General features: G+C 43.8%; 1 protein-coding gene and 1 long non-coding RNA gene across 2 annotated transcripts in view; one reads left to right on the forward strand and one right to left on the reverse strand.

Annotated features, from left to right (window-relative positions):
* LOC144753265 (uncharacterized) overlaps positions 1 to 11,113 on the reverse strand; it is a 49,206-nt gene extending 38,093 nt beyond the window's left edge. The window contains exons 1-2 of the long non-coding RNA XR_013594274.1: positions 11,023 to 11,113; positions 10,245 to 10,356 (exon numbers count right to left, since the gene is read on the reverse strand). This is a non-coding gene — a long non-coding RNA (uncharacterized LOC144753265). The remainder of the gene's footprint in view (positions 1 to 10,244; positions 10,357 to 11,022) is intronic.
* ANKRD22 (ankyrin repeat domain 22) overlaps positions 1 to 15,285 on the forward strand; it is a 294,066-nt gene that overhangs the window by 20,275 nt on the left and 258,506 nt on the right. The gene's annotated exons all lie outside the window — the stretch shown is intronic.

Here is a 15,285-nt window from a genome sequence, read left to right on the forward strand (position 1 = left end):
AGCCGTTTTGCAAATAGTTTCTGTATCAGCTGCCACTAAAAGATCATCAACGTATTGAATCAAAGCTGCACCTTTAGGTAATACAAAGGCATCAAGCTGACCTTTAAGTGCTTGGCTGTAGATTGACGGACTCTCACAGTAGCTCTGTGGAGCGCGTTTTAGCCTAAAACTGCGACCTCCTAATGAAAATCCGAATAGGTCTCTGCTTTCCTCTGCAATCGGGATGCTAAAGAAAGCATTCTTTAGATCGATCACTGTGAACCAGGAGGCAGATGCCGGAATCATTGTTAATAAAGCCGTAATGTCAGGGACCACGGGAAATTGAGGAACCACTATTTTATTTACCTCTCTCAAATCTATAACGAAACGGTACACAGGAGGTTTAGTTGGGTCAGTTCGTTTCAGAATTGGCAATACAGGGCTATTACATACATTTCCACGAGTTTCTTCAACAACACCCTTTCCAATGAGATCATAAACAATTGCTAACAGCGCTCGTTCGCCCTCGAGAGAAATACGATATTGAGGTAAACGCGGTAATCGCGCATTTGGTTTCAATTGAATCACATAGGGTGGAATGTCTAACAGGCCCACGTCATTGGGACCTGTGGCCCATAAGGACGCAGGGAGGGAACTCCATTCCGGTGGTAATTTATCAACCGATAAATACATGGGAGAGATCACTCTCCGTCCCAATGTAAGTTCCACTCCTTCGGGGGAACAATACAATGTTGCATATAATCGTTTCAACAAATCCAGACCCAAAAGATTTTCACCACAACCTGTAGATAGAATCAGTGGAGCGGTTAGCTCACGGGGTCCAATCATAAGAGGCAAAGGATTAGAGACTGGGTTACTAACAGGGGCGCCAGAGAATCCAACGGAAACATTCGTTAAGCCAGACAAAGGTGCGCCAGGGAGTTTTGAATGCATGATGGAACTTTTTGTCGCACCAGTGTCTAACAGAAAAGGCTCAACTACACCTGATGTAGCCACTGCAACGTAGGGCCCACTCTGATCGACCGGAACTGACACTACTCCCTCTCTTCGTCGTTGGCTGTCCTAGTAATGGTCATTTACAACAGTCTCGTGGTCTACATAATAATCATCAACATTATACTGTGCAGATCGAACTGACCCCGCATTTCGTTGGTCAAAGTAATTATTTACATCCGATTGATTTTGATGACGATCAATCTGATTGTGGAATGAACCACGACCTCTACCACGTGGTGCCTGTTGAGGACCACCACCACGGTTTCCACGTATCGACACACCATTCAGACGGTCCCGTAAGGCAAGACAATCATATTTTAGGTGTCCCTCTTTCCTACAATATGCGCACTGATTATACCCAAGTGAAGATCTGGAATCAAAGTTGTCAGAGCGCGGCTGTGTCCTATCGAGCTGTGCTCGTGGTCGATACTGTTGTTGCGAATCATTTTGGTTTGATCGTGGAGGGTATGCTTGCTGCAACAAAACCTTCGTTTTGAGCTCCTTAGTTTTCTTTTCTACACGATCACTTTCTTCCTTTTCCCTATTCTCATAATACTGAGCCGTTGCTAGTATTTGCGCAGGGGTTGAAACTGCCCACGCACTTTCTGAATTCTTCAATTTGTTGCTTAGTTCAGGCAACAAATTCGACACGAATTTGTCAACGAATAACCGCTGGCCTCCCTCAGCGCCCATGTCCTGGCCGCTGTGGTCGACAAACGCTTCCTCAAACCTTGTAAAGAAATCTGAGACACTCTCGTCTTTCTTTTGCTTACAAGCTGATAACTTATCCCAGTTCACCTTCATCGCTGGCATGAGAGTTTTCATGAGCGTAATTATTTTCTGAGGCAAATCCAAAATCAGCTGTTCAGGCTTGGCCCCACCGACTTGTAATGCATCAGCTGCTAGCAGTGCAGCCCAATCACCCCCTAATTCAACTGCGTGATTGGCTTGACGAATTTTAGCCCAAACTGGTTGCGGTACCACATTGCCAAACAACATGTCGATGTCGGCAATATTCATAATAGTAGCTTCCACCAGTTGTGATAACTCCTTATAATAACCAGCCGGATTTTTACGCGGATCGGGTAAGGATTGCTTCACTTGCAAAACTTCTGATCGTTTCCATGGAAGATGTATCCACACCCTTCGAAAATGCGGTAGCACCACAGGGTTACCCTGCGGATCTCCAGGCACCCACAGTGGCGGGACTTCTCTCATAGGATACTGACCAGGAACCGCTTTCCAGTTCTCAGTGGTATCTTCTAATGATACCCGAGAATGTGCTGTGGGTCTGAATGCTAATAAGCGTTCCACGGCACGTCGTACATCGTCTCCTATAATCATACCGTTTGAAAAGTGACTCTGAAGTTCAATTATGTCGGACGGTACATTATCTACATCATCATTATACCATTCTTCCCTCAAAAAGTTACACATCTCCTCAAATACGAATCTCTGCGTAGGCTCATTAAACTGAGAAAACGTATCAAAGACTACACGTGGAGTGTAAGTAGCAGGATGTCTTATCCACCTATGTGCCATTGTTACTAACGTCTCTTTCTCCCTACCACTAGGGATCTGACTCCGTCTCTGAGGAGTTTCAGATAAATTAGACGAAAATAACGGACCAGAAAGAGGTGAATAAAGAGTAGCAACAGAGTTAGGAACACGCTTACGAACAGAAGGAGAAAGAAAAACAGGGGCAACAACACTGGAGGTGAAGGAAGGCATAGTAGGAACGGACAAGATAGTTGGAGTAGCAGAAACAACAGTCTGCGAAGGTACAGGTACAGGAGCAGTAGGAACTAGAACAGGTGGTGAAACAAACGTAGGGTTAACAGCGGGCTGACCCGCAGCCGCTGGAGCAACAAGAGGAACAACAGGGGGAGCTACAGGAGCAGTAGCACCCTGTACATAAGGAGGTGGTGATTTCATCAAGTATGACAGCAAGGAATCCTCCTTCAAATCTTCTTCTTTCTTTTCTGATTTATTCGGTAAAACTGGGTAACATTTATCTATTTTCATGTGATGCAATCTAGTAGCGATTTCCATGTCTTTTTCTTCTTTGTCTTGTCTACATTCTTTTATAGCTTGCATTACAGGAACGAACTCTTGCTTTTGATCCTTTTTAAGTTGTTTGATTTCTTTCTGCTTGGCCTCTTTACGCCATATCCGAAAGGAATCAAACATAGCTGGCCTAGCTTTCTTTAAAAATAATTTAGCCTCAAGATTATCTAAAATCGAAAGTTCAAAAGTTCCATGTGGTGGCCATCTAAGGTCACCGTCTTTCTTTGTATAGCGGACCCAGTAATCATTATATATTATAGGACCCACCCCATGTCGACTATAAAGATCATGTATCGGAGTTCCAACTGGAGGTATCGGACACGAGTCCTCCAACCGGGAATCCATTGCGCAACATTTGAAAATACGAAACAAATCACTATGGCTAGGCATCGTGCACACTAACCTAGTATCAAACTTCAAGGATTACCGAAGCAATAAAACCTCGTGTAAGTCAAAACCCTCGGTTTTTGGCAATTGCAACTGTCAAATAATACTAAAAACCAATACTAAGAACCACAAATGCAATGGAACCATGCAATACAACAAAGCCTTAAGGCTATCACAAAGCTCGGAGAGCTAACCACAAAGCCTGAGGAGGCTATTACAAAGCTCAGTGAGCTATTACCACAAAGCCTTAAAGGCTAACCACAAAGCTTTCAAAAGCTAGAACAACCACTAAGGACTGGGAGCGACCCACAAATACTTAACTCAGAATTTCAATGGCGTCACCAGGAAGGCCCGTCTATCGTCTCGCTTGTACATAAGGTCTACGCCGGGCGTCGAAGACAGGTCGACAGTCAGGGCATCGGTCCGTCGCAGCCGTCAGGAGGCGGGAATCTTCGCAGGGAAAAACTTCGGGCCACTTATTTCGACAACAGGATCGATGAAGCGGGGTGCACCTTCCCTCGGAGATTTCACACGAAGTTCCTCACGATCATCAGGCTTTGGACCGGTACCGCTGAAGTCGCCCCACGTTGGGCGCCAACTGAAGGACTGGACTTTTTAACAGTACCAGCGGTGCCAGGGAACAACACCTATAACCTTCATGGGATACCTGTTTCGGCGCACAAACTACAGAGACACGGGACACTTCCTTCGGCGTCAAAGATTCAAGGTTTATTTACTGCAGGGAACACAGAAGTCACAACAAGTACAACACGTGCAACTTGGGGAGACTGCTTCAAATTGGTTCTGTGGAGCGCTCCTTTTATACAGAATTTACTCATAGGACAACATGGTACACAAAAGTTTACAACCTGGTTCCCATAATTATCCCCCAGAGGGGTCGCTTTGGTCACCTTGGTACACATAAGGTCCGGAACATAAGTGCGGAAACATTTGGCGGTTCCCAACTGTAAAAACCCATCTTCCCAACATTAGTGAATTCCAATCGGCAGTAAAACAGATCGAAATAGGGACAAAGACAGGTGCAGAGGAAGATGGAGACAGTGGGGAGATCGAAAAGGGTGTAAAAGGGGAGGTATCGGGAAACACGAGATACAGGCATCAAAGGGACGTGCCTAATGAGATGCACGGCTGAGACAATAACCCGGCACGGCAAGATGAGCCTCAAGCGGGGCCATCTGCCTTACAGTATCATCCCCCTCATCGTAAAAGATACTTACAAAGAACATGTGTCTTCCACAAATATCGTGAGAGTCCCAGGGTAACGAAGCGGACAGTGTCCGTTCGCTGGCTACTTGAGGGCAAGAGACAAAATGGATGCCATATCTAAGATGGAACCCGTGGGTACAGATGAAAAACCCACATATTAAACGAACGGTTTAAGTTAGCACAGCGAAACTGCGCACACTTACTAAACTCGTCATTTGCGGTTCTTAGATACCAGACTCGACCATATTCGTGCGAGTCGAAAACATCACTTACAATTGTCACGGAACCTCAGTACGATAGACCAAATGATAAATCGCTTTGTCTGGTCACACGGCAAAACAAGAAGAGCATTGAGATTTATGTCACTACCCAGGGATAGGGGGGGTGGGTACTTCCGGACTTGAGGCTGTATTATTGGGCAGCAGCCCTACAGCAAATGACAGGCCTCCTAGGGGGGGCAGAGACGGAAATAGGGACACGGTCCGGTCCAACATCTATTTACGGAATAGTACTTGGGGAGGATGTAGAGAACGCTTTCCTGAAACACACAGAACCTAGTTACTTTAAGAGAACTAGATTTAAAACAGTGGATGCGGCATACAGGATTTGGAAGGTGTTCACAAAAAGTTTCGGGCTGTGAAGATTTAATGCCTACACCAGATTATGTAAGAACCCTACAATTCCGCAAGAGATTTTCGCAGACGTGACTTTTTTGGAATAGGGACGCCGGGGGGTGAAGAAAGTGGGAGACATGTTAGGTCCGGAAGGAATGCGTCAATTTTCAGAATTACAAGGTATATTCGGCATTAGTTCAAAGAGCTTCTTTAAGTATCTGCAGACCAGAAGCTTCCTATCCAGTAAAAGAGGGGGAGCACGAGGGTTTGAAGACAATACAATTTTAAGGATTGTAGAGGGGGGTCTTGGGTGTACAATCAAAAGGTTCTATGCGGAGCTTATATTAAATAGAGAGGATGATCTAGGAAAATATGAAGCTAAATGGATAAATAAATTAGGAATAGTACAGGGGGTATTTCGGAATTCATTACAGCTAGGCCAGGAGATTCTTCGGTCAGCAGCTCTTCAAGCCCAACACTTTAAGACAATATACATGCTTTATTACACACCGGCAAGAATAGCACGATTGGGGGGCACTCAGGGGATCACTTGTCCGCGGTGTGATAGCACAGAAGGAGATATAATACACATATTTGCTACCTGCCCTGATCTGCAACCCTTTATAGGCGCTATCGAAGTATTCTTGGAAAGATCTCTAAACATAGAGGCTAAGTTAACACCAGAGTTAATTTTACTAGGGATGGGACAGGCCTTACACCAGCCTCAGTATGAGTATTTCCTTTTTGTGGCTATGGGAGTATTCCGTATATGTATTGCTTCAACATGGCGGGACTGTCTCCCACCCACACTACATCAATGAATAGCCAGGTTGTTAAGTATCTATAATCTGGAAAAAGCGATATATGCCAGGAAGGGAAAAAAGGAAGGGCGTTAGGGCTATGCATATGGAATCCAATCAGGGAGTGGAAGGAAAGGATTTAGTATAGAACAGGGGGGCAAATTAACCTTCTAGCAGATTGTTTGTTGTTGGTTAAGTCGACTGCTCTTTCCCTTGTTTTTTGCTGTTTGTTTCCCTTTATCTTGTTTATTTTTTGTTCTCTTTCCTTCAAAATGTTGGGAGATTCATAAGCAATTTGTTAGTTGTTTACTAGTGGTTGCTTTTTCTGCTTTTTTATTTCTCTCCTTCAATTATTTTGTATGTATACGTATGCCCATTATTCAAGTATGTTCCAAATGTCCTGTGCAAGAGGGTGGGGTAAAATCGATGTCAAAAAAATTTCCTTAATAAAAATATATATTTTTAAATAAATAAAGTCAAGTGATCTCATGAACTTTAACAGTATATTCCAAAGTGGGCCATCTTAGTTCCGCAGAATTTGAACAACAACAACCTTAATCAAAAGCATTTCTTTTTTCAACTGGGATTGCTTCAGAAACTAAAGCATCATTAGTTGTGCTTAACCTATGTTAAGCAATGCAGTTACTTTAGAAGTAATTATTCAGCCAAGTGTATGACGTGAGCTATGAGATGCGGCAACACCCTACCCTCCAGGTAAATAATAATTTTAAAAACATGTAGACTCAAGTCGCACCTTTGGCTACAGGCACCTAAGAGAGTGTGTGGAGCATGAAGGCTCGGGTTTTAACTTCAGGATTGTAACTCAGATTGTTGTGGCATGCTGGGGTGATTGCAGGACATTTTGTGTCCTTGATATAACATTTTTTTGCCGCTTTAGGCTTTAAAATGGGCCCTATTATTTGTATCTGTTGTCAGTCTGGTCCTTGAGGTGGCTCCTAGCTAGGTCTTAGAAATGCCTCTTTATATCACTCCAGATTTGGTGGGATGAGAGTGGCAGGCTTGTGAGTAGGAATGTAATGGACGCAACAAAACTCACATTTTTAGTTATAGAGAATGACTCCGTATAAGAACTGCTTGCTGTGTATTCCAGGGAACATTATTCCAGAAGTGTCAGATCGCCTCTATGTTGCTGGAGTAGGGGATAAACAAGTGCGGCACATTGTCTGCTGTAAAAAGTGTGTATGATGCCATTTTAACCTAAGAACAACATCATGAACTTCAATAGGATGCCAGAAACAACCCTTGTGCAAGGGGCGAGTATTACCCATAGCTATATGATAGATAGAACAGTGGCAGGATGTCCTATTCCAAGAAGGAGGATTATTACTGAGACAGGAGAACCATACACCAGTTTGGTGTCCTATACAAGAGGCAGCTATGATGTGAAGAAACCCATTTCAGATAGCAGGTGAAGGATAGAGGCAGCCATGGTGCATGGACATCCGCTTGAGCAGCAGGAGTTGCCCTGAGAAAGGTGAACTAATAGGAACTGACCTGTATTGGGATAAAGGCACCGATGGGACTCTTCATGGCTGATGTATGAGAGCAAACCAGTTGCGTCATGCGGTCTCCATCTTGGTGTAAACGAGTATGGTAGAGAGTGGTGATGTGCGAGGACATCCTTCAGAGCTCTAGAAGTATGAAAGAGATGGCAGTGATCTAGAGATCCCATTTCGAGTTCACTGTGTTCGAAATTGAAGACAGTGTTATACAAGATAAGGCATTTTTCCACGGAGAGATATATTACAATTATTCACGGGTCGCAGAATTCATACATGGCTGCTCCAGTGGAATAGAGACGGGTGCAGCCTAATACCTCTACCCTACTACATCCAGGAGTGTGACTACAGTAGCAGTGGATAAGGTCTCCGATACATTGATTGAACTACTGGCAGCTGTACCACTGGCCCTCAGTTTCCCTTGGGCTGCTGACAGTATTCCCACTGACAACAAGCGGTGTTCTTTGGGAGGCTTCCACTTAGGATGCCGTCCAGCCTCTCTCCTGTGGTCTTTTACTGTGTTCGCACACTGGGGCTGGTAAGGACCATCAAGGCCCCTATACACAGCAGAGCTCTGTTGTGTCTACATTAATAACTGCCTAAAAAAAGTGCTTCTTAAGGGTGGGGTATGACTAGCTACTGTCGAACCTCTTCTGGTTCTGAAGTCTAGCGGAGGATTTCTGCACCATTGTAGGCAGGGGAGTAGCTAATTAGCACACTCTATTCCTTCATGAAGAGGCATCCAGGCTGTGAGACTACCTATAGTATACACCATGGCAGCAAGACACCTGGAGTGTTGCTGGTGGGTGCTTCCACTCCTTTCTTCAAGATGTTTTGTCTTCCCAGATTTTGACCTTTCTCTCTCCGTAGGCAAGGAGGAAAACTGTGCTGCTTGTAGGAGCAACTTAAGCCTTCCTGTGCTTGGGGCCCTCAGGAGATGGTTAGTCTTTGTTGGGCAGACAACAAGCCTTGCTAATTGTGTATATCACATTTTCATACATGCCAACATATTGAAACTGGAAAGAGAGGCTTAAAAACAAAACTGGGGAGAATGTTTCCCCCCATTGACTTACTTTGAAGTTGAGGCACTTTTAGGAGGAGACAGCTTAAATAAAGCCATTTTGTGCTTACAAAATTGTGAGTATCTTGCCTGAAACAAGTCTGTTTGCATGAATGTGCTGTGATTTGCCGCCTTCCATTTCGGCCTTTAGCAACACAAATGTATGCGGGTCCTAAATGCCTGGTCTTACTTGCTATTGATTAGGTACCTTTGTGTTCTCCTAACTGCTATTACCTTCATTATACCCCCATGATGGGAGCTGTTGGGTGTGCTTTATTTTTAGTAGCAAGGCCATTTATGCTGTCTTAGCAAGTTGCTCAGCATTCCAGTCCAGGCAATAACACAAGAACAAGGGAGGATCTTCTGTTTCCTTTTGATCACCTGGGCGTGCATGCCATTTTAAACATTAACTCACCTTGTATGTCATGTGCAGATTTAAAGATACATTTAAATTGTACTACATACTGAAATACTTCGGAAATTAAATTATACTTAAATCAAATAGACTCAAGTGCAAAGACTAAGGGATTAATCACGTATTATACCATAGATATTAAAAGAAGGTAAATTAGTTTTACCTCCAAATATTTTCCTAGAATATGTCTTCATTCTTATTGTCCTGTTGGTGATATGTGAAACAAGCATTTGCAATGCAATAGGTCTCGCATTTGTTAAAGGTAGAGCTGTTGGCATTGAAAATGACTGCTATTTTATTTGCAACAATAAATAGACTCTTCGCAGGCAAAGGCACCCACTAATAATTGACCTATATGCAATAATATAGAGCAGAAAACTGTCAACAAAAAAACTATGTTGGGCTACAACAGGAATTTGCCCTCTAAAAGGCATTGTAAATGACTATCCATTTTATTTGTGTTGTTTTAAAACAGATAAATAAAAGGCATTGTCATTTGCAATGCCTATAACTTAAACTCTCGCGTTTGCGTATGGCGCCCGTGCTATAAATTGTTTTTAATAAAGCGTTAAGAAATGATTGGCCCGAGATTGGTGACGTATACACATGCATGCATCATTACACAGTGTAATTTGTGCGTTGCGGGGTGGAAAGCTGAAGTTTTATATGTGTATTTAGTGTATATGTATAGCTTATGTAGTGAACCTTTGTGTAAGCATGTATTCACATAAATATGCTCAGGGACTCTCCCTCCCACCTCCAATAAATATCTTCCGATGGTTCTGCATGGGCAAAAGTGTCTCTGCCTGCTCTAAATGTCCTGCAAGGTGATTTGGAAACGCTGGCAGTCCCATGATGCTTGTTTCCGGTCCAGGGAGGACCCGGCTTGGCAGCTCAGGCTGGACTGTTTCCCATGCGGAACTGGGTCAATACTAATTTGCATATGGCTTGGTCAAAACTGGGGTGGCACAGTGAGTAAAAGAATTGCCTGGCAGTCTAGATACAGGCAGTCCCAACACATCCACTCTTTTAGGCACGAGCACGTGTATATACAAGAAATCACAATGGTTAGACGTGTGAAATTTACTGAACCTTGTAATTACCAGCACGATAAAGTCTGCAGACTACCCCTCTTCCCTCCACAATAAATGGACTTACCTGTGTTTTTGTGTTTCTTGCCTTTTACACGTGGTGGGCGTAGGACCGTGTCATTTCTTATTCCAATTGCAGTTCTAGAACACATGGGGCAAGTGAAACTATCATTTCAGCCCTGAAATATTTAGAGGAAAGTTTTTTGTTAAACAATCGCCAAGTATTTTAGAAAGAGTTAAAAAGCGATCATTTTGCATTGGCTAATATGCTGCCCTGATGTTGCTCAGGGGAAAAATACTAAGAATGCCGGTAACCACGAGGATAGACGGAAAGCACCAAAGTTATTCCCCATTGTTAAGAGCTGTTTATTCATACCAACATGTTTTTAAATTACTGTTTTCTCATTCCACAAGGCGGTTTGACATTATTTTTCAATTATTCGATTTCATGCAATCGGCACGAGCTTCAAAGAGCAGGAGGAGGAATGAGCGAGTCTCACGGTCACATGGGGACGCACCTACCTGGGCTGGTTATGTAACACGGGCACGCTGTGTTACATACCACGTTAAAAGACAATGGCAATTGTGTAACTTAGAGCGAGCACCAGGGGTTTGCGAGGACATGACCAGATGGAAGTGCCGTTGACAAAGAAGAAGCTGGCAGCATATTCTCACGAGCTCGGCGCGGCTGAAACTTTCCAGACATCAGAAATCTTTTGTTAACCTAAACGGCTTTTGTGGAGATCCTCCTCCCGCTGGGTGACATTAGCTTTGGAATGGAGAGTCCGCGTTAGTAATCCTGCACCTGTCTTAAGGGCACACCCCCTTCCACGAGCTGAACTTACCAAACAAGTGCAGGGGAGGCATGAGTGCACTGGAGCGCTGGGCGTGCTGGGTGATGGGGGACAGAAAAGAACCCCTGGCCGTATTGTCTCGTGATGGCGCGTGATAGCAGCAGTCTCTTCTCCGGGTCCAGGGGCAAGGTGGTCTTGTATCACAATGAATACAGCGCATCCCGGAGGTGAAGCCTGCCGCAGGAGCTGCTGCATGCGGGCCTGGATGTCAGAGTCCGGCTGCAGCGCAACATGAAGAACCTGGAGCCCGTGTACCTGTGGCGCCAGAGGAAGAGGCCCTCCATCATCCCTGGTAGGGCTCCGTGACCTCCCGCCCCCCCAGGCATCAATACCTTGCCAACGGCGCTCCTCCCCAACCAGGAAAAAGGCGCGCTTACTTATTGTTGTTGACTCCACTTCAGGCCAGGCAAGTGTAATTCATGCGCAGGAGGATTTAAGAAGCCCGGGAGTTGTGAGCGTGCATGCACTAAAAGAAACACAAGGAAGTAGGCAATAACTTTTTCAACGAGTGGTGCTCGCGCGCCACAGCAAGACATGTGGTTTCAATTATCGCTCCCGTGTCTGGGCACGATAATTGAAACCACATGGCGGCGGGTAACCGACACCAATAGGCCATGGGCGGAGCAATGCGCCCGCCTTTGGCCAATTGCGTGCTGTCTTTGTTAAAAAGATGCACACAAAGGCCAATAGCGTGGGGCAAAAGGAAAAGCACACGCACGAACGTGTGCGATTCCTAGATTAGTTTTCAAACCCCCTGCAGCGCTAGGCGCGAGACCTAAAAAGCAGAATGTCTGATTCACAATGTGCTTTGGACCAATAGATGCAATTTAGATAAGCAAAAAGGTAATCTGTGGCTGGGAATTGCTTGATCCTTATTGAGTGCATAAGGATCAGTCGACTTAAATCCAATCCGATTTACTCTTTTTGGGTGATCCGCTAATTTTTCAAATGATCAGTTGGAGTAAATCTGCGACCAAAGGCAGGACAGGGGGTGCTGCTTAGTAGTTTCCTACTACAAAGTTGTTGAGCACCCACAAACCTATACGTTTGTGGGTACTGATAAACGTTTTGCAAGACATTGATATTTTAGGGAAAGTTACTCCTTTGAAGGCCAGGAGCAAACAAAAGTATATGTTAACCCAGATCTAGAACAAAAGGGTTGCTTCATAGGGAATAATGTCTTCCCTGTGGGGGGGGAGGAACATTAAAAATGCCCTTGTCCACATTTCCATTAAGCATACTCCAGCTGAAGATCTGCCATACAGACACTACACTGGTAACTATAATTTAGCACGAGTATGCCCAGAAATCCACAGTTTACTTTGATTCCCCTGAAATGCTCATTGGTATTCTTTGAATGCTTGAAATTTTCTAAACCTGCACACATCTTATCCGCAAGTTTTTAAAGCATACATGTGTGTTACACATACATGAATGCTTCTTCTGTAACTTGGCCTCACATTTTAGGATGCCTACACAGGACTCGATTGCTGTATTTTCAGATTTTCATTTTATAAGGCACTGAGCTACACACATATTTGGGCTGATACACACTTTTTTCCTTCTTTTAACTCCACCACTCACAGATTTATCTAGTCATAGGAAAATGAATTCTAGTTACCTTTGTCTCTCACGATCAATATTCAGGTACATTTCATGATCTGAGTTGCAACTCGAGAACCTACCAGCCCGGATTTGCCAATCTCAAATACATATTACTGAGTAGCTAAGTTATTTGGAATTACATTTTAAAGAGTTGTTGAACCCCTTCCAAAGTAGTCTTTTTGCATTTGCCCTATTTGCCTAATCCTTGCTTTTGGGCATCTGATAGGGTCCCTGATTAACAGTCCAGAGATGTAGGTAGGTAAGCAACCTATAAATATGTCTATATTTGTTTGTTTACAGCTGTCTTATTTAGCGCTAGTTTGTGATTAAATGGATACTGCAAAGTGTTCCAATCATGAAGAAATGTCAGCACAGGTCAGACCAGAGATAGGTGTAGTAAGTCCATTGCCCTTCTCAGTCGCTACAAAGAAGATCATGGGAGGATCATTTAACATGGGTCGTCATTAAGTAGTAGGAATGAAAGTAGGAATGAAAGTAGGTTTACCATTTTTTTGTAATCCTCCAAAGCTGCCTATTGTAGGTCGAATTAGTGGCGAAAATGGACTATTGTATTTGGTTTAAAATAGTAATCTAATCACTGAACTAGCAATGGAGGCATTTGTTGAGGTTACCTGCACCCTTTAGACAAATAGGTTTGTTTTGATCAGTATCCTGAACCTAAGGAGGTTGGATTTACCTCTCAAAGATGGGTCTGAGGCATTCCAAATAATCTATAATTGGAATACTAAGGATGTGGCTCCATATTGCTGAAGTATGCATCTAGATTGGATAATCTTTCAGCACTTGATAATATTAAGGCTCTTATTGGATCGTAATGTGTGGCTTGTTTCCACAGAGGCCTTTGTTCCTGTATACTTTGTGCATTATACATAGAAAGCTGAATTTGATCCATGTCTCAACCCATAGCCAGTGGAGGAATTTTAGCACAAGTGTTGTGTTATCTTGTTTTTAGCTTTTTATGGCAAAACCTTAATACGTACAAAAGGGAAAAAGGGGTATGCATGCAGAGAGCCTAACCATTGGCTACCACTCGCGGCCGGTAGCACATCAGTATTGACCCTACTTCTCATGGGAAAAGTCCATGTCGAACTGTCAGGCAGGCCCCCTCCAGAAGGTATCACAAGTAACTTCAGGAAGAATTTGACCTTATTAGGTCTATCAGTAAGGCATAGCTTGGATCCTGGGGCACAACGAGCAAGAGACCCATGTCTGAGCAAACCCTTGGCCACTTGGAGCATTGCATAATATGCACAAAAGGTGATGGGAAGAATGCTTGGAAATAGTCTAACTGGCGATTGCTTCTGGTAGCAAATATGGGTCATGTGCTCACTGTGCCACTGGCACCAAGCTGCACCAGACTAAAGAGGCCCAAAAACATCAACATTGGTCACGGTTTGCTTATGTTCCAGTTCCAAGCAGTGCATTTTAGGTTGGGTTGTTCCTTTTGGAGCAGGGCCAAGACTGATCTGCATATGGCTGGACCTAATCTAAGGTGTCACGGTGGGAAAAATTATGGGCTCTATGCCACTCAAAACGATTGCCAGAGGTTAGACTTTGCAAGCATTCCTCTCATCATCTTTTGTGTATTTGAGGCAAAGCCTTGCCATTCACATCCTGTTTCTGTGATCACCAGGAACAATAAAAGATATCTGTTAGTGGAGAGAACATACTATGTGCATTCTTAAGCCTGGGCCTGCTTACATGTGCAAGAAAGCGGTATACCTGCGTGTGATACTGTTCTTCTAGATTACAAGAGGCCCGGTTTACAGCACCTGGATTTTGTAGATGTGAGACTCTCTGGAACAATTTTTCTCTACTGTGGAGTGGCCAACAGCAGATGCTGGGCCCTCCAAAAAAAAAAGAAAAAAAAATGATAGGTCAGCGAGAGCTAGGGGAGCAGTACATGAGCTAGTGGGGGGAGCAGTATAGGAGCTGGTGGGGTGAGCAATGATCGGGGTAAAATAAAAATAAGGCTGGGGAGAGGGTCAAAGCAGCACACAAGGAAGAGAGCAATAAGGAGCACACAGAGGTGGGATGGAAGCACACAGGAGAACAGCACAGAAGGGAGAGAGCAATACGGAGTACATGTTGGGCAGTAGATGTTTGGAAGAAGGAAGCAGCACACAGGGGATAGAGCTAGGAAACCCATGAACGTTTCATGGAGTGGTTAAAAAAAAAAGAAAAAAGTAGGTCCCTAAATGTGAGCAATGAAAGGATACAAGCCATCCAATCAAAAGGATGGGAATGAGGCAATGCTGCAGGGGAGAAACGCACACAAGAAGGGGAAGGAAAGCCATTGAATAATTAGAAGCAAATGAGTGACAATAAAGCAAATGAATGACAAGCAATGAATTTACACTAAGTGCACTGTAAGTTTTTGATAAACTCACAAGTGGTCTTTTACAACCAGACAAATTGCCCTGTCTGATAGACAAGACCTACAAAGTATTTCCCTGATGTGGAACTGTAGAAGGATACAAGTCATCTAATGAAAATTATCTTAGAGAATCTATCATAAACATATTCAGGGATGCAAAAGTCCTATAGCACAGGACATATTGTTTGGGGTCAAGTGATACAAGTTTTCAAGTGTATTTTTTTCCTTGTATTTCCCCAAAATATTCATAA

The sequence above is a fragment of the Lissotriton helveticus genome, chromosome 5_1, assembly GCF_964261635.1.
Source record: "Lissotriton helveticus chromosome 5_1, aLisHel1.1, whole genome shotgun sequence".
Lineage (NCBI taxonomy): Eukaryota > Metazoa > Chordata > Amphibia > Caudata > Salamandridae > Lissotriton > Lissotriton helveticus.